Source organism: Myxocyprinus asiaticus, chromosome 42, assembly GCF_019703515.2.
Source record: "Myxocyprinus asiaticus isolate MX2 ecotype Aquarium Trade chromosome 42, UBuf_Myxa_2, whole genome shotgun sequence".
Classification (NCBI taxonomy): Eukaryota; Metazoa; Chordata; class Actinopteri; order Cypriniformes; family Catostomidae; genus Myxocyprinus; species Myxocyprinus asiaticus.
The window spans coordinates 15,296,601-15,315,574 of NC_059385.1; the positions used below are offsets into that span (position 1 = coordinate 15,296,601).

The 18,974-nt window shown below is 37.6% G+C and overlaps 1 protein-coding gene across 5 annotated transcripts in view; it reads left to right on the forward strand.

The window, feature by feature from the left end:
* LOC127432504 (autism susceptibility gene 2 protein homolog) overlaps window positions 1–18,974 on the forward strand; it is a 472,102-nt gene that overhangs the window by 197,594 nt on the left and 255,534 nt on the right. The window lies entirely within an intron of this gene.

An 18,974-nucleotide genomic window follows, 5' to 3' on the forward strand; every position in this document is an offset into this window, starting at 1 on the left:
ACCCCTGAGTCTTCTCTTTACTGTTGTACATAAAACTGGTGTTGAGCGGGTAGAATTCAATGAAGCTGTCAGCTGAGGACATGTGAGGCGTCTATATCTGAAACTAGAGACTCTGATGTACTTATCCTCTTGATTAATTGTACATCTGGCCTTCCACATCTCTTTCTGTCCTTGTTAGAGCCAGTTGTCCTTTGTCTTTGAAGATTGTAGTGTACACCTTTGTATGAAATCTTCAGTTTTTTGGCAATTTCAAGCATTGTATAGCCTTCATTCCTCAAAACAATGATTGACTGATGAGTTTCTAGAGAAAGCTGTTACTTTTTTGCCATTTTTGACCTAATATTGACCTTAAGACATGCCAGTCTATTGCATACTGTGTCAACAGTACATGACTTTTTTCAAATAGTGATGGTGCTGTTTTTTACATCAGTAATGTCCTGACTATACTTTGTGATCAGTTGAATGCCACTTTGGTGAATAAAAGTACCAATTTCCTTCTGAAACAGCAAAATCTGTACATTATTCCAAACTTTTGGCCGCCAGTGTATAAATATATATTAGGGGTGTAAATTGGACATTTCATCACAATACGATCTTGAATCGATTCTCTTGGCCTGCGATCAAATATTTGCCGATACTTCACAGTCTGCCACGATACGATACGATTCAGGGGTCTGCGATCGATATTCCGATATTATGCACCTATTTTACACAATCAGGTAAATTTTTTTTGCCCTCAAATGCAACCAAAATATAATTTGATTATTTTATTCAGCTCTCTGTATACACATTGGGACATCCACAACAAAATAAGGTACTTCAGATGTTGAAAAAAATTATACAGATAAATAATATAAAAAAATAAAGTCACACACAAGTGGTCATCACTCATTTGATGACAGCTAATTTTGCAGTTTAGTCCAATTCAAAATACTTACATACCCATGACTTGTTTCCAACTATCCATGCTATCTGTGGTTTTCTTGGCTACAACTTCCACAGTTGTAATGAAAAATTCTGTTACAGTTAATTGGGATGAATGATAGTAAGGGTGTTGATGTGTAGATGTGTAAAGTCTTATAACTGATGCTGGAGCTGAGCAGGTGTTTCTCATTCCCTCATTAGTGCTGTTCAGAATGTTATAGTGCTGTTGTGGCATTGTCAAGATGTTTCACATGGTTGAACTTCTCCATGGTACATTTAAATGGCAAATTCTCATGTAAAATTCAAATGGGTCACATGCGCAACAATATCGATGGAAGCCCGAATTAATCGTGCATGTGGGCAGCTCTGCGTTTGTCACGAGATCTTACATTTTAAGGAGCTCCCAGTTGATGCGCTCACACAGATCCTGTCAATGGAGCTCGCATTTCGCTGGAACCCTGGTTGATGCGTGCGCATGCCGCACGGATAGCAGACCACAATTTGGCTTCAAAGACCCCGCGCACATCCTTGTCCCACATGAAAAGTATATTTAGTGCTCATAACGTCAAATGAATGTAATAAGTTTGCCTCATCACCTGACAGAAATTCATACATACATGGCTGACATGAGAGTATTAAAATAAAGGTAAATCTTTTTTTTAAATCTGTATTGATATTTATGCATTGTATCGATAACATTGGATCGTTGGTCATTGGAGTGATGCATCGATCCAGATCGATGGATCGTTACACCCCTAATTATACCCCTTATATATATATATATATATATATATATATATATATATATACACTGATCAGCCACAACATTAAAACAACCTGCCTAATATTGTTAGGTCCCCCTCGTGCCGCCAAAACAGTGCCAACTCATTATGAGATGGTATTCTTCTCACCACAATTGTACAGAGTGGTTATCTGAGTTACCGTAGACTTTGTCAGATCGAACCAGTCTGACCATTCTCTGTTGACCTCTGTCATCAACAAGGCGTTTCCATCCACAGAACTGCTGCTCACTGGATATATTTTGTTTTTGGCACCATTCGGAGTAAATTATAGAGATTGTTGTGTGTGAAAATCCCAGGAGATCAGCAGTTACAGAAATACTCAAACCAGCCCATCTGGCAGCAACGCCATGTGTTTATCTAATCAGCCAATCATGTGGCAGCAGTGCAGTTTAAAAATCAGCAGATATGGGTCAGGAGCTTCAGTTAATGTTCACATCAACCATCAGTATGGGAAGAAATGTGATCTCAATGATTTGGACCGTGGCATGATTGTTGGTGCCAGATGGGCTGGTTTGAGTATTTCTGTAACTGCTGATCTCCTGGGATTTTCACACACAACAGTCTCTAGAATTTACTCAGAATGGTGCCAAAAACAAAAAACATCCAGTGAGCGGCAGTTCTGTGGACGGGAATGCCTTGTTGATGAGAGAGGTCAACAGAGAATGGCCGGACTGGTTCGAACTGACAATGTCTACGGTAACATTATCGGCTTATTAAGCAGATTTTTTAAAATACTGTGCATGTTAGCACGCTCAGTGCTGAAATTCTTTTGCTAATAAAGAAAAGTTTGCACTACTATCACTATCACAGACTGTCTACATGTTTTAGTGACCAAAACCAGAAAAAAATGACCCAATTAAGGTAAGCCTGACACTGCTGGATTCAGCGTCTACAACAAAAACTGTCAACTGTCTCGAAACCAGATTGTTATCAATCCCTTGACTGCTTTTCTTATCTCCCTTCTTAAGAACAAAGAGCTTCCATATTTAAACAGTATTTTGCATTTTTCTTATCCACTTCATTGGTCTAAACTGACATGGACCTGTGCCAACAGGAACAATAGAAGAATTTTTAAGAGAAATTGAGTGTGTGTGTTGTGTGAGGTAGAGGAGCAGAGGCTGTCTGCACCCTCAGGCCTTCAGGCTCTGATATGTGTTTGTGTTTGGTGGTGATAAGCACATCCTGTTTACTCAGCTGGAAGCTTCAGTGGAAGCTCTGGCTGAAGAGCAACTGTGCTTCTTTTCCATAAATGTGAAGATTACAGGAAGCATTGCAGTGAAAAATGTAAGAGTGACCATCCACGGACAACCATGACAACACAAACCACATGCATAAATGTCTGTATATATTTTCCAAAACACAAAAATTTGTGATGTAGTATTTTAATATGACATTGTTTTAACTGTTGTTTCTGTAAGTATTCAGTCCCTACATTTTGATTTTTCTTCGATTTGAGGCAGTATCTACCTATATGAATTCAGTCTATACATGGTCCATACCATTTTGTCTTCAGTTCTCATGGTTTTTATTTTTGTAATATTTTAATTTTATTAAATTAATACATGGACTGAAAGTTATGAAATCAGCATATTCTTCTTGTTTGTGGATCTATACACAGGCATGTGTGCAAGCTCAATCTGTCTAGTGCAGGCCCTCTCCAAACCTCAAGCACTGGCACCTGCGGTGGAGTTTTGAGTCTAGGAGTGTGTGCCGGCACTATCAGATTTCGGGTATAATTAGAGCTGTCAGCTGGAGGGCGAGGCGAGTCGTCGGAACAGACACGGCAGAACGAGTTGAGCGCGACCGCTCCTGCGTGTAGCTATAGGATGCTTGGCCAGGCATGAAATGAAGTAAGTAATTTGATGTTGACATCAGAAATTGAAATGATACCTGCAGCCCCTCGTCAGGGAAGAGAGAGAAGACCGAAGAGATAAAGCGAGAGAGTGGGTGAGGAGGAGGAAAAAGAGATAGAAAGAGGAGAAATGCAAGTGGAAGAGGGAAACAGATAAAGATGAAACAGGAGATAGAGTTTGATTATTGGATAGGTGGAAACGCACTGAGAATGTATTATTTAAGTTTAAGTTTGAATCTTACATTTCTATTCTGGTGAATTTTCAATTCTCAGAAATAATGTTATCCTTATTATAACTTTAATGTAAGAAATAGAATTACTTCTGATGAAAGAATGACTATATCTGAATGTTATTTATCAAATAAAGCGATTTATTTTGTGTGTGTGTGTGTGTGTGTGTGTGTGTGTGTGTGTGTGTGTGTGAATATAAGTGTATATAAGTGAGAAGTGAATATAAAGTATTATACTTTTAATTGAGGCTGTGTGGGATGGAAGTAAAGTCTATTTAACATGTTGTACTGTTGAGTATGGTGTCTAATTTTCAGCCTGTGAATCATTGAAATGTATTTGAAGAGTTTATTGCTGTCCTGCACAGCCTCGTTTTCATTCACACGTCTAAGGTTTATGGCAAGTGTATTTCTCTGTGACAGAATGTTTTGAAAACCCTTGAGTATTCTGAACGGGAGGTGCTGAAAGGTGTTTAGTGGAGTTTTTTTTTTTTTTTTTTTTTTTTTTGCTTGAACAGTTTCTCAGGGTCACACTTTAAGTAGAGCATCCCAGTCCTAAGGGCAAAGGAGGAAGCGGGTTATTCACAGTTACACCATAAAATAAAGCCACTACACATAGAGGTACTAGATAACATTTTTCTCTTCTTCTTCTTCTTCTTCTGCTTCTGCTTCTGTATTTTTGTCTTATTTTCCAGTAAAAATATCGAAACATTCTGAAAACAAATTAAATTTACTTCAGAAGCAAAATTGTATAAGATAAGACTTGTTTTCGGAGAATACGTATTGGAACTATGTTTACTTTTCTTAGCACACTTGTAAAAAGTTTTTTAAGCATAAATGTAAACTAAATGTAGTAAGGCTTGTGCTTAAAAAAATAGAAAAAAAAAACTGCCAATGAGGGAAAAAAATCTTTACTCAAGATAGTATCTGAAAACTAATCTTAATATGTTTAGGGCCCTATTAATTTTTTTTTTTTTTTTAATTACATTTTGTTGTTTTTCCCAAATTCCCTGTTTTCCATTTTATTTTATTTTTTTCTGAACTCCATGTTTTAAAGTTTAATTCAATTTTAGAAAAGAAAAAACTGTCTAATAAAATTAATTCATAGAACTTAAATCAAATAAATACAAAACAATAACTTTTCAACATACCATTGCATTATTTTTATCAAGTGAAGTGCTTGGAGATCCTCACAGCACATTCCAAAACACAACATTAGAGTTATTTAGTTAGTTATTTAGTTAGTTATTTAGTTAGTTAGTTAGTTAGTTAGTTATTTTGACAAATACTGTACTGCACAGCAGAGCATCACAGTATTAATGAAAGCATTAATGAACTTGTTTATTCAGTGCAACAGCACTCTTGCTTATGAGATATTGCTTATAATGTAATTACAATTATATATTATTATTAGTACTATTTGTTAATACTACATTGTAAATTACAAATTACACTATACAGTAGTAAGATATTTATTTTGCAGTTTCTTCAATTTCACACTTCTGGCTAAACTGATTTTATTTTGACAGCAAGCTGAATGAAGGACTTTTAGTTTGTATGTTTTGATATGTGACAACAGCTTCCCACTTCCGGCTAAGCAGTTCGCTATATGGATAAATACGCTTATCAAACCGCTAAAGGTATATGATTTAATTATATACAGTAAATATATAGTCTGCATGTGCTGCACTCTTAACTGTAAGCAAGTGCTACACACACAGACTGTGCGTGATGTTTACAATGAGGTATCAGTGAATGAATGACCGGCTTCACACAATACATTCAGACTTTATATTTAATTATTTACATCTCAGCCATTTGTGGGTTAATCATTATACTTAGGCATATCACGATTTTACTTTTGTGCATTCATACATTTATTTTATCCCAAATATGTCAAATTCCGTGACATTCCGTGTTTTAAATTAATTCAGTTTCTACGACTGGATTCCGCAACAAAATTTGAGTGACAGAGTTTGGGGCAATAAGGAGTTATTCTAGCCCTTGTTATAGACTCTTTGGCAGTGTGCTAATGATGTCTTCTCTCGCTTATTCATCTCCGTTGCACTGATGAAAAAAAAAAGCCAAGACAGAGCTCAGTGTTGATCTTCGCTTGGCTGAGAGAAAACTGGGGTCAAAATAGGTCACAGCAGGCCATCTTGCTCCGTTTCCCCCTTTTCTCTTCCTCTTTCCGTCCTCCCTGCTCTCTTTACCCCCTCCGTCCCCATGTGCTGCCAGCTCATTAAGCTACAAATGGTGCATCAGCCTTGTTCTTGCCAGCGGTAACCCCAAACCTTGGATAAATTGGCAGGCTTGCTGTATTTGCTCTGAAGCCCTGGGTCCCCTTTCAGGCGCTTTTGAAGCCAGCATGGCAGCGTGGTTTCCCCAGGCAGGGTGGCTGGAGGCCAGGGCAAAGGGAAGAGGAGAGACGGGGGTGTGTGGTGGAATGGGGGCGAATCAAACACACATGTGTTTAGTCTCTGCGGCAGGAGTGAAATGTCATCATTACCCGACTGCCTATCAAATAAATTGGCAATTTCAGGACTCTGAATTCCAGTAAACAGAACATTAGTGCCTTTCTTTTGGTGTGTATGTGTCTTTCTGTGTTGTGCTGAGATAGATGGGGGTGGGGCATGTTGTCCCCCCTGAGCGTTTGGTGTCTTTGCCCACCCATCAGCATCTTGCTGATGAGGGACAAAGTGGGAGATGATAATTAGGTCAGCTGAAGCCATGAACGAATTCAAACTAAAAGGCTAAAATATGACAGTTAATTTAACATAGTCTTCACTGCAGTGTCCCTCCTACAGAGGGAGCTTCCTTAAAGCGGCTCTTTACTCTCATTACAGCCTGACACACACACACACACACACACACACAGAGCGAGAGAGAGAGAGAGAGAGAGAGAGAGAGAGAGAGAGAAAAACGGTTAGACGGAGAGTGCTAGAGGCCGTGAGACTGAGGAAGCTATGACATTACCTGCTCTTTGGTCGCCATAGTGACAGTGCTTTGGGATTTCTGGGTAAAGCATTTTATTGCTCATTCATGATTCAGTGCTGTCTTAACGGAAGTAGAGAAATGAAATATTTACATTGAGGGTCAGGTGGCAGTTTGGCATGTTTAGTTTTCTGTCATGCACAGGGGTTGGCGTGTTGTGTATAAAGATGTGCTCTCTACATACACACTCACACATGCTCAAGGTCTGCATAAGCAATGCTCTCAGTAGTGCTATTCAGAGTAGATTAGACAAGCCTGCAGATACTGAGGGTGAAGGAACAGAATTCAGATTCATGCTGTTAGTAGTACTATTCAGAATAGATAAGACAGTCCTGCAAATTCTAAATATAAAAGAACAGAATCAATTCGGATTCAAAATGTGGATACAGAATTCAGATTCCTGTGTGAGCAGTGCTGTTCTGAATAAAGCTACTCAGAAAATGTAGCTAGCTAAGCTACCAACTACTCAACAGAAAAAATAGATAAGCTAAGCTGAAAGCTACATTTCAGAAAAAGTAGCAAGTTACACTACAAGCTACATGCCAAAAATAGCTTGCTACATTTAAACTACTTCATTTTTTTAACCGCAGATGCACAGAGCATACTGTCATGCACAAAGCACCTAAAAGATGTATTCACATGGCGTTTATCAAAGCCATGGTACAGTATATTACAGTGTAGTGCAATACAGTATACAAGTACTGCGTGCGTGTGCGTGTGCGTGTGTGTGTGTGTGTGTTTGTGTGTGTGAAAGAGCACATCTGGGCAATAACAATGTGATTTCTGATGGTATCAGATGGTAATACCATGTTACTTTGATATACACCATTCTGTAGTTGCATGGTGCTTCAAAGTACTTAAAAGAGTACATGTTTCTACCATGGTAATTTGATATATGATTACCATATTCATATACTATTGTATTTACATGGTGCTTTAAGGTAATTAAAATAATACCATGGTACTTCGCTATATTACCACATTCATACACCATTGTATTAACATGGTGCTCCCAGGCAATGGTACATGTCCAAAAAACATTGTAATGTCATGGTACTTTTTAAAGTGTTTTCATGTAGGCTAATAAGTGTTTTGATACTCTTTTGGTTGGAAAATGTATTTACCTGCAGAAGTCGTTCACAAGCTGCACACGTATTGAACTTATAGGATGTATTTGCAGGTTTGGTTTCCATTGATTGATTGTAGATCCACTGCAACCAGCGTTATCTTTATTTGCCGTGTTATAAAATATTCCATGAGTTTGTTGACAAGTGAAAGTGTGTGCCAAATGATTCAGCTGTGTGAGCGCAAGCTTTCTGAGTCATTCAGATTAAATTGCGAACCGATTCAGACCTCTTCCCTATCACATGTGACCAATTCATTGTAAAGAACCGACTCAAATGAATGATTAATTTGTGATCGGACATCTTTAGTTCCGATTCAAAACTGCCATTAGTAAACACCGGGTACAAGGCATGATGTAGCGGTGTAGCTTTTGTCAGTGCTAAGCCGCTAATTTGTCAAAAATATAGCTTAGCTACTGAAAAGCCACTTGATTTAAAAACTAGTGAAGCTACCGTCTCGCTACTCAGAAATTTAGTTAAGCTAAATATATATATATATAGGTTATTGGTATTGGCCACAATGAGCTGTGAATTCTCGGTTAATATTTATGTATGTGTTTCCAGTATTTCATTGAAATGATGTCTGAAGGGGATGTTATGAAAAATCATTCTTTTTCTTGGTCGCTTGTGTCTTCAGTCTGAAACTCTCTGAGTGGTTTGCGAGGATTTGTAACTCTCTCGCCATTATGCAGCGTGCATATTTGAATCTAGCCCAGTGGTTAGTGGCTGTTGATTATTAGTTCTGCCTGTGATTGGGGATTCTTTCGGTTTGTGGTAAAACAATCTCCACCCTGTAATTATGGCCGATGAAGCAGATTTATGTCATACAATATACATGTTGTTCTTAATGATTACTGTTATTATTCGATTTTGCCAGGACATGGAAAGAGTCCACAGTGTTTTGCGGATAGGTCGTGTTTCTGCCGAAGCTTTTGACCTGCGGATATAGCTCTCTGGTGTCTGAAGTCAAAACAGATTACATTAGAGTCAAACTTTCCACTCTCTGTTTGTCACAGATCCTCAAACCTCGATGCTAATTTTGATTATTCCTCCACACAGTTGTTATAATGAGGTCAGGGGCCTTCACAAGCTGAGAAATCCCGGCCAATTTGCTCCAACATGGAAGTTGTAATTGCTCGCATCAATTATCTAGTAGTTCTTTTCCTGTCTTCATTTGTCACTCTTGTTCTCTCTCCCTCCCACTCTTTCTCTAATGTGAAATATTCCTTATTAGAGATGAGCATTTAGATATAGCAGTTGCACTGCACCTGTAATTAGCTGATTATCCCTCCATCACGGTATGAGATAAAGTGTTCGAATGAGGGAGTTCAGTATGTGTGTGGCAGTAAAATATGCATTTGTTTGTGTATGTGTGCTAGTGCACCAGTATGTGAGGAATTGATTGTTTGCATACACCTGTCTGGATGACAGTGCTCTTATAGCTGTTGATGCACGCATGTGTGTGGGAAGGAATACAGAATGTGTCTAAAGAACAGAAGTGGTTATGATTGCTTTATAGCTTAACAGCACTGCTCTAAATCAGCTGCCAGTCACTCTGACCTGAAACACGGCTGGTGACAGCACCTCAATAAACCTGCCACTCGTCCCTCTCTGCCCCGCCGTTATGCCTTGACTGCCCAGAACCACTCACACACACTCACAATAACATGGATACAGCTCTCCCTTTAGACTTGTTTTTTCTTCAACTGAAGTTCACACTTTAAGTGATTCACACTCAATCTGGTATTTCTCAGTAATTGTATTTATTGTCCTTTTTAATTTAAGCATATCCATTGTAATAATTTGGGATGGAACCAAGAGTGTTTGTGTTCATGTGTTTTTTAGGATGTGAATGTGAGAACAGATTGTGACATACAGTGTCAGGGTGGTCTGCTTGCATCATGGTGTTTCTGTCTGCTTGCATCATGGTGTTTCTGTATTGTGCTGTCATTATCCAGCAGCTGGCTGTCCATCATGAGCGATGGGACAGAAACAGGACAGATGAACACATCATAACATGCTTGATACAGTCAACACTGATCCAACAAATGAAAAACAGTCAGATTGCGGCTGTAGAGACTCTAACCACTAGAGTTGAGATGGAAGATAGAGTCAAGTAATCAGAAGATATATAGATACATTTATTTACAGTATATCCATAGATCTGTTGTCTACACAAGGTACACAATTTTCACAATATACACAGTATATATTAGGGTACAATGGGGCTAAAGGACCCCCGGGGAAAAAAAGCACTTTTAAAAACTACCACAGCAATTTCTTAATCACCTGTTTTGTCACTATATACACTGGAAAAATTCCTGTTCCATGAGGTCATTGTGTGTAATGTCTAAAGTTTGATTTTGAGGTAATTTGATCTAATATTTAAAAATGTTTTAAATGATAAAGGCCCCCATAAAACTTTTTTTTTTTTTTTAATGGGGCGAATAGATTTGTTATGAAAAGTGTTCAAATGGACTCACATTGACTGATCCAGTCACAACGAAGATTAATTTTTTTTATAGAATACTTGAGATGTTATAAAATGTCAAATGTGATTGAAACTAACGAGAACTTATGTGCCCTTTTCTGAAGAGGTTATTTTGAATAAACATTATCTTAATTTGTTACTCAAAAAAGCATCTTGCCCTCTCAAACTATTATCTTTGCATAAGTTGACAAATTGTGCCCTATAACTATTGCCCCTGTATCTACACAATATCACTATAACTCCCTGGGAGCCTTTTACCTCTGGTGTGGGGTAAAAGGTCCCCTCGCCACCTTAAAAAAAAAAAAAAAAAAAAAAAAAACATTTAATTCAAAGCAACTTTTTGTTGTCATTTCTTTTCACACAAATTATGTTTTGCCATCAATATTCCATAAATATAAATGTATTTCTTGAATGTTGATATATGATTGTAGTTTTATAGGTACAAGTGGCATAAAAGTACAGCTCCTATCTACTTGAATGGGGAAAACCCCAAATCTCCAAAAGAGAAGGTTAAGATTACCAGAAAAATCTGACAACAATGGTATCATAAATTGTGTTTCTTTAGCTCAGATCATGTAAAATAAATAAATACATTATTATTCAGGCTGGTCCATTTAATGCGCATGCACGTTTTTGAGTTGACTGACAGGTGATGTCTGCATCTAAAAGGTGTTTGTCTCTTTTACCTATAAGGCGGAACTTCATTTTCTACATCCGCCATATTGGGTGTTCCAGTTCCTCCCATTCATCTTGTTCAGATGGTTATGAACAGCCATAGAAACTAGCATGCAGGCAATAATGGGGATACATTCCGTCATGTCATCATACTCCTAGCGATTAAAATTATTATGAGTAACATAATAAATTTCTGTTATATTTGAAGGCCAGTTTGCATATATTGCATCTTACTGTAGCATTTATATTATCTTTATCAAAGTAGCCTATTTTTTTCTGTCATGATTTTTGTTTCATTTTTGCCACCTCAACTGATACTGACAGTAGAGATGGAACAGAAATGATATCTCTTTCATTTCAGGAACAGAGTGGCTGAAACTGAGCCTGTTACCAGTGAAATGCCCTTGAATCCAATGCAGTTCAGCTCATCTAGTCATTCACCTCATAACCCTGTTCCCTTTACTGCAAATTCCTCTTCAAATAGAGATGGATGGAGGAAGGGGGTGCGAGAGAGGCAGACAAAAAGTGCTGGCAGGGACTAGATTGTCTTTTTTTTTCTTAGTCTTCTTTTCAGATCAGAGTGCATATTGTAATGCCATTTAAATGCCTGTCATTTCCTCTCATTTTTATAACTGCACTGAAAGACAGATAGCTTGGAGGAGTCTCTCTCTTGCTGTCATTTTCTCTCTGTCTCTCTTTAGTGTTAAGGTCAGTTCATCATAGTGAGTTGAATAAGTGGACCCTGAGGGAATCTTAACAAATGTCTCATTCTGATTGGGTAATGACAACACAGGCCCCAAGGAGCCAGAGAAATCGCTAGTTGCCATAGCAATAAGAGACCATTGAGGGTACCATATTCAAAATGTGCAAGAATGCAGCAGAGAAAGAGAGAGAAGAGAAAATATATATTTTTTGCTCAGAAACTGCTCTATAGGAAGCAGAACTTAACACTCAGTATGGTCCGATGGTTCAGGGACAGAGTGAGAGAGATTTAGGCCATTTGATGGAACTGTCACTCGGCCTATCGAGCCACTGTTTTGTTACTATATCTGTGTTTTTATTGCCTTGCAACATTTTAACGTTTGGTTTTCTGTGATGTATTGAGCATTGAATTCTGCTGATTTAAATATGTCCAGGTAAAGTTATCTAGCCAGCTAACATAGACAAGGATTTGTCGAAATTGCAAAAATTACTTGTGATAGTTTTGGAGAGATCAGTAATGGTTTACAAATCAGTAATGTTTTACACATTATGTAATTGTATGTAGTGTGTATTAATTCATAACTTATATTATATTATAGTATGTTATGTTATGTTATGTTATATTATATATTTTATAATATGAAACAACTAATAAACTACCATGCCTGGAGTCGCGAGTTCGAATCCAGGGTGTGCTGAGTGACTCCAGCCAGGTCTCCTAAGCAACCAAATTGGCCTGGTTGATAGGGAGGGTAGAGTCACATGGGGTAACCTCCTCGTGGTTGCGATTAGTGGTTCTCGCTCTCAATGGGGTGCATGGTAAGTTGTGCGTAGATCGCAGAGAGTAGCATGAGCCTCCACATGTGGAGTCTTCGCGGTGTCATGCACAACGAGCCACGTGATCAGATGTGCGGATTGACGGTCTCAAAAGCGGAGGCAACTGAGACTTGTCCACCGCCACCACGAGGACCTACTAAGCAGTGGGAATGGGGCATTCCAAATTGGGAGAAAAGGGGATTTAAAAAAAAAAAAAAAAAAAAAAAAAAAAATCATAGCTTGATGCCATAAGGCATTAGACTGTGCCTGGGGTCCTATAGTTTGCCATGGAAATGCACGTCGTAATTTGACACTTGAGGGGAAAATTATGACCAACAATCTGAGCATTGTGTTGTAGGTGATCGGATTGGATGGAATGAACATCAACTATTATGATCTGCTCGTAAGCTCCTTATTATTAGAAGTGTGCAACAATAGGCAGGCATACATCGAGCTCTAATGTAGATAAGTTAACATAAGTGTCTGGACTACCTGTAGCCAAAGTCCTTTTCAAGGCAAGTCAGTCTACTCGCAGGCCATCTTGGGAACACTCCAGGGCAACTATTTTTTATAGGTACAAGTGGCATAAATGTACAGCTCCTATCTACTTTAATGGGGAAATACCAAAATCTCCAAAAAGGAAGGTCAAGATTACGATCAAAGAACATATTTTAAATCATAAATTGTGCTTCTTTAGCCCAGATCATGTAAAAAAAAACAACAACAAAAAAAACGTATTATTCAGGCTTGTCCATTTATTGTGCATGCAAGGCGGGACTTCCTTTTCTACATCCGCCATATTAGTTGTTACAATTTCTCCCATTCATTTGAACACAAGTGGTCTGTCTTGTTCAGATGGTTATGAGCGGCCATACAAACTATCATGCAGGGAATAATGGGGATGCATTCCATCATGTCGTCATACTCCAACTTGAAGTGATGAATCTTTCTAAATTATTATACATAACACTAGTATTTCTGTTATATTTGAAGGCAAATTTGCAAATATTGAAGCTTACTGTGGCATTTGTATTTTCTTTATCAAAGTAGCCTGAGTAATGTTCTAAACAATATCAGTGTTGATACAATACCATGCACATATAATGATACAGAGAATGCATAAGATTGTTGTTGAGACGTTGCATTGTTGAGCAGAGTGACGAACACCAGTTCTCGTGTGCATTCTGTGTGTGCTTCTTTTATTGTGATTCTGACAGAACAACAGCCTACATTTCAGCCACTTTTTCTTTTCAGTGCGAGCCACCAGCTCCACACCTGCTTTTAAAGCATGTAGTAAGTGATTAGACGACTTCAGGCTGACAGTGTCAACTACGTTAGTTGTAAAAATAAATGTTTTTTGCTGCTAAAATGTATATATATATGTATATATGTATATATAAATATGTATATATGTAGTTGAGCAGCCCACATTCACATTCATCTTATTCTTGTACTTCCCACACATCTGCATTCACAGCTAACAGCATACCGATGCAATGCATCAGTTGTACCCCTTGCCCTCTGTGGAGCAAGAGTCAGCTGTGTGAAGTTGTCAGATACATTGCTTTACAGAAAATGCCTTGGCTATGATCTAAAATAAACTTAACCTGGCCCACCAGGATACAGGCATCAGTCCCTTTCATAAACACCAGCATAGGCTCACTTCTCCTGGGCCTATAAATCACCCTGACCTGTCTCCGTGTGTGTGTGTGTTCAAGTGAGCTACCACGATTCTATTCCCCAATCCTATGTTGTAAATATACCAGAGCTCTTTCCCTTCCTGCCATTTTTTCCCCCGCTTGTTTGGCTTCCTCGGAGGCAACTCGTGTTTTCACTCCTTAATGATCCTTCTGTATGATGAATAGAGAATGCCTTGCCCAGACCAAGTAGCACTGCTGTATCTCCAGCAGACCCAGGTGTTGACGGAAAGACTGTGTGAGGTTCTCCAGGGAAGAGAAAAGGACTGAGACAGTGGGAGGAGAAGTTGGAAAGGTCTGGAAAGAAGAGGTTGTAGGCCTGGTTACTCTCCATTTCTCTAAGCAAAAGCATGGATGAAACTGTTCAAGTGCTGTCAATCAAATATTTAACTCTTAAGCTGGTTTGTGTATAAAGCAATAAAGCATTGTATGGTTTTATCATGGTTATGGGTTGTTAGAAAGCACATTGTGAAATACCAATAAAAGGATTTATAAATGGCTATTTTCAGTTGCCAAATTACAGAATTACTAAATTAAGATAAGGTAGTTCAGAAGCAAGATAGAAAGATGAAGAAAAGAAAGACTTTTTAATATACCGTATATATAAATAATGTGTTTATAAAATTTTCATAGGCTTTCCTTACTCTGCTGGGGTGGCCCAGAAACAGAGGCTACAAGAGTCCAAATTGAATGAAATCCATGATTCAGTTTAGCGTGTCACCAAAATACCAATAATAACCAGAAAAAGAAAAAAAAAATGGTACATAACGCAGGACTTTTAATTATAAGGGAGCCCGAAATACACTAGGGACTCTTATTTTGAAATGTATGTGCTCCCAGGAGCTCTCACACATATGTAGATAAGATCACACAGTGTTTATACAATATGAACACTACAAAGTGAACATTTTCTTATTAAAAAAAAAAAGAGCAGTAATTCAACAGCAGATCATCAGTGATCGCATGTATTAAATGTCCGGTATTTCGGTATTCTTAAAACAGACTTTTTTTTCCCTTTTCTTTAGCGATATAGTCAGTCAAAATTTACATGAACTCATCATTCATTAAAGGTTATAAAAATAATCTCCCAAAAAAGTTCTCCCTTCAAGTCGTTATACACTTAATGCTAAACTGTACTCAGTAATGTTTTTGTAACATACTGGATTTATTTTAGAAAAATATGTATTAATTAATTGAAAGAAAACTCAGTTGTGAATATGCATCTTAAATTACACATTGGCATATGAGCAGTTAATTAGTAAATAGACTGATGTTCAGTCTAACAAACTTAAAGCACACACCATAGTAACGGTTTTTGGTTCATATCAGACAGAACTAAAAATGACTCACAGTGCAGTGAGGGAGTCAGTTGTGAACAGTTATTAACGCATACAAAGTATTCCCGACTGTCACCAATGGTGACTAGATTTTACATCATTAACTACATTTCCATCCAAGGGTTTTTTGCAATAAATGTGTAGCGCATCAAAAAGTTTACCGACGTAGCTGGTGGAAATGCAAATTATCGCTAAACTTTCAAGTGTCGACATAATATTTTTCAGTACTTCAAATGTTGCGAAAAACTTGTTTGGAAACACTTTTTGTTGAGAAAATTGCCATTAACGCAAAAATATAGTGTCACATGACAGAATTTACCTAAATTGTTAGCCTGTGTTAATCATGACAAGGTATACATCTTATGCTGCATACACATCCGCATCATGACACTTCCAGGAGTGCCAACACAAATATCTTGTATCATGCACTTGCCATCGACAAGTGCACGGAGAACAAATGAATGGCCGCTCTTTGTGATTAATTTAATTGCGGAAGCCATCCAATTATTTGTTAAAGTTGTTTTTCCACACCATTCAAAATAATAGATGGCAGTCATGGAACTAGCTCGCAATACAAAAAACATATCATTTCTATACACAAAGATGTTTTAAATTAAAAATAATTACACAATACTAGGAGAAAAGCATCAGTGTGCTTTTTTTGGAACACTCAATTCTATAAAATTATTGTTTAGCTTACTTTTGAAAAAATGCCTGCAAAATTCCCTGTATTAAATGAAATAAATTGCCAAATTAATAAAGTATTAAATAAATAAAAAATTCCTAATCGAAAAAATTATATTGTTAGGCCTACATACTTGCCTTTTCTTTACACAAACTTAAATTAGCCTTACCCTGTTCTGTAGACGAAAAAAGTCGGCTGAATGACATTCTCATAATGTTCTTCACTTTTTTCAAGACTATAAACTATCAGAACTATTTGTCCAATGCAGAGTTCACTTTCAGAAAACTAGCTTTTGAACATTTTAAAACTTTTAAATATTTAAAATCTAACCCTTTTTACCTCAGATCGCGTTTGCTGAGCTTCTTCAGAAAATGTAAATTGTGTTATGACGCTAAAATTAATTTTAGATGACAATCAATTTCAGTTGGTCGTTAAAAGTTGCTGGACATATATGCGGGACATAATGCAGTTGTGATGGCAATGCTTTAGATTAGATGATAAAATTCAAAATAGCCTATTGAATATCAGGAATGTATCATATATATAAACCATAATATTACACTGCATCAGTTTTTCTTTAGTAGCTGTGCACACAGCATGTACACATCGATGGATGGTCCTTATACTAAGACCGAAAATTTCCCCAATACTCGGTGCAGGTTGCCAGCTTGAACAGGGCCATGACGATTCGCTTTCGGGTCGGAACCGATAGGCGCAACATCAGGACCAATATTACAGTCCTATTAGAAGTGCAACTGTTCCCTTTTGATCGCAATTCCCCTCTTCTGATTGCATTTATTTGTTAAATTAAAATGACATTAAGCTGGTTAATTTCAATTAATTGTCTCAATACTCTCCTCATTTTACCAAAACTTCAGGAGGATAAAAATTAGGGACATCTGGGAGGCGAAAGGTACACAATTAATGACATACACACATTTCTGTATGGAAACGGCTTAAGGGCTGATTTCTTTTGCGATAAACCAACACTTATGCGACAAAGTGTTTTTTTAAGCATGACGTCATCGCGCACACCATTTTTATCAATAAAAGGCCATTTGAATGGAAACAGGCAGAAGACGGCAAATTTCTCAAACATTTTTTGCGCATTTTCACTTTGCTGATAACAAAACAGGGCGAAGTGGATGGAAGCTAGGTTATTGTCACACTTTTTTTTTTTTTTTTTTTTTTGGGGGGGGGGGGGCACATTTGCGACCATTTGAGTCAGTCTGGAGCCCTGTCAATCATTTCAAACAACAAATTAAAAAAATATTAAAACACCACTAATAAATTATAAAATTTCTTACTGATAATAATCATCATAAACTATGCTTCTCCCAAGTAATATAATATCATTGTTCTAATTGGATATACTGTATATTGCCTTTTTTACAGCAATTTCAAATGTGGCTTATTAAGTCAGATTTTAGAGCTGGCATTATCAATCATATTATGTTATATTCTCATCATATTGTCATCATAACAGTGCTGGACCAATTTGACCATTTTCCAATTACTCCAAAGTTAGCATGATGACGTCATTGGTGTTGGCTGTTTTGAAATGTTGGGTTAATGGAGAACAAACTTTTGAAACCCCCTTTTCTCCACTGAATGGCTGTCAACACCAGTCAGATGATGGTGTCTGAATGGCCATTATCTCCATGCCCTGCCTCCTTGCTGAGTCTTTCTTCGTAGGATTCTAATGTGTCATTCTATCTGTTGTGGACTGCAGGTTATATCACTGGAGTCGGTGGAGGACTGTGTCTGAACCACTAGATTGAATTCAAAGGGGCTTTTAAATGCTGCAGACTTCACAGTCGCATTGTATGCATTCACATTCAGTTAATGAACAACAATCTACTCTAATGATAAAACCGCCGGTCAGATATCAGAGAGTGTGCATGTATAGAGACTGCCTTCAAACATCTACTCCTAATAAATGAATTCATTCAAAGGGCAAAGCTGATGTAATGGATGAAAAAAAGTAAATAAAGAATATATAACACAGGCATTATCTCTTATTTCGGTTAGGCCTAGTTGTGTAAAAGACTGATTTACTGATTTAAGTTTTATTACCTTCGTGATTTAGTGTTACAGCCACATGTTTTCCTCCTCATTTGCAAAATAAGTAAAGCAGTTACTAGGTTTTGATTTTCTTCCAGTAGTCATATTAATGGCACACAGGTGGTTTAGGGAAACATAAATCCTTGCTGGGTGTTCTAGAACAGGCCAAGGTTACAGAACGATCTGCCATGGTTCTGTTAAGGTTTATGCTTGAGTGGAACAAGCTGAATACACACAAAGTTTTAAAGAGTACTTTAAAGAACAAGCTATTAAAACTTCTACCACAACCTCTGTTGTACAGTAGCATTAGCACAGCCCTATCCAGAGCAGACACCTCAATCTGATGTATTTCAATCATCATAGGTAAATAGCCATTCCCTGTCATCAGAGTCCCATTCAAGGCAAGTCAGTCCACTTAGCAGCCATCCTGGGAATGCTTACGGGCAGCTATTTTTAATGGATACAAACAACATCTACTTAAATGGGGAAAGACCGAAATCTCTAAAACGTTTAGTCAAGATTAAAATCAAATTACATATTTTAAATCAGCAGTAAAACTGGACAATAATGGTAGCATAAAATG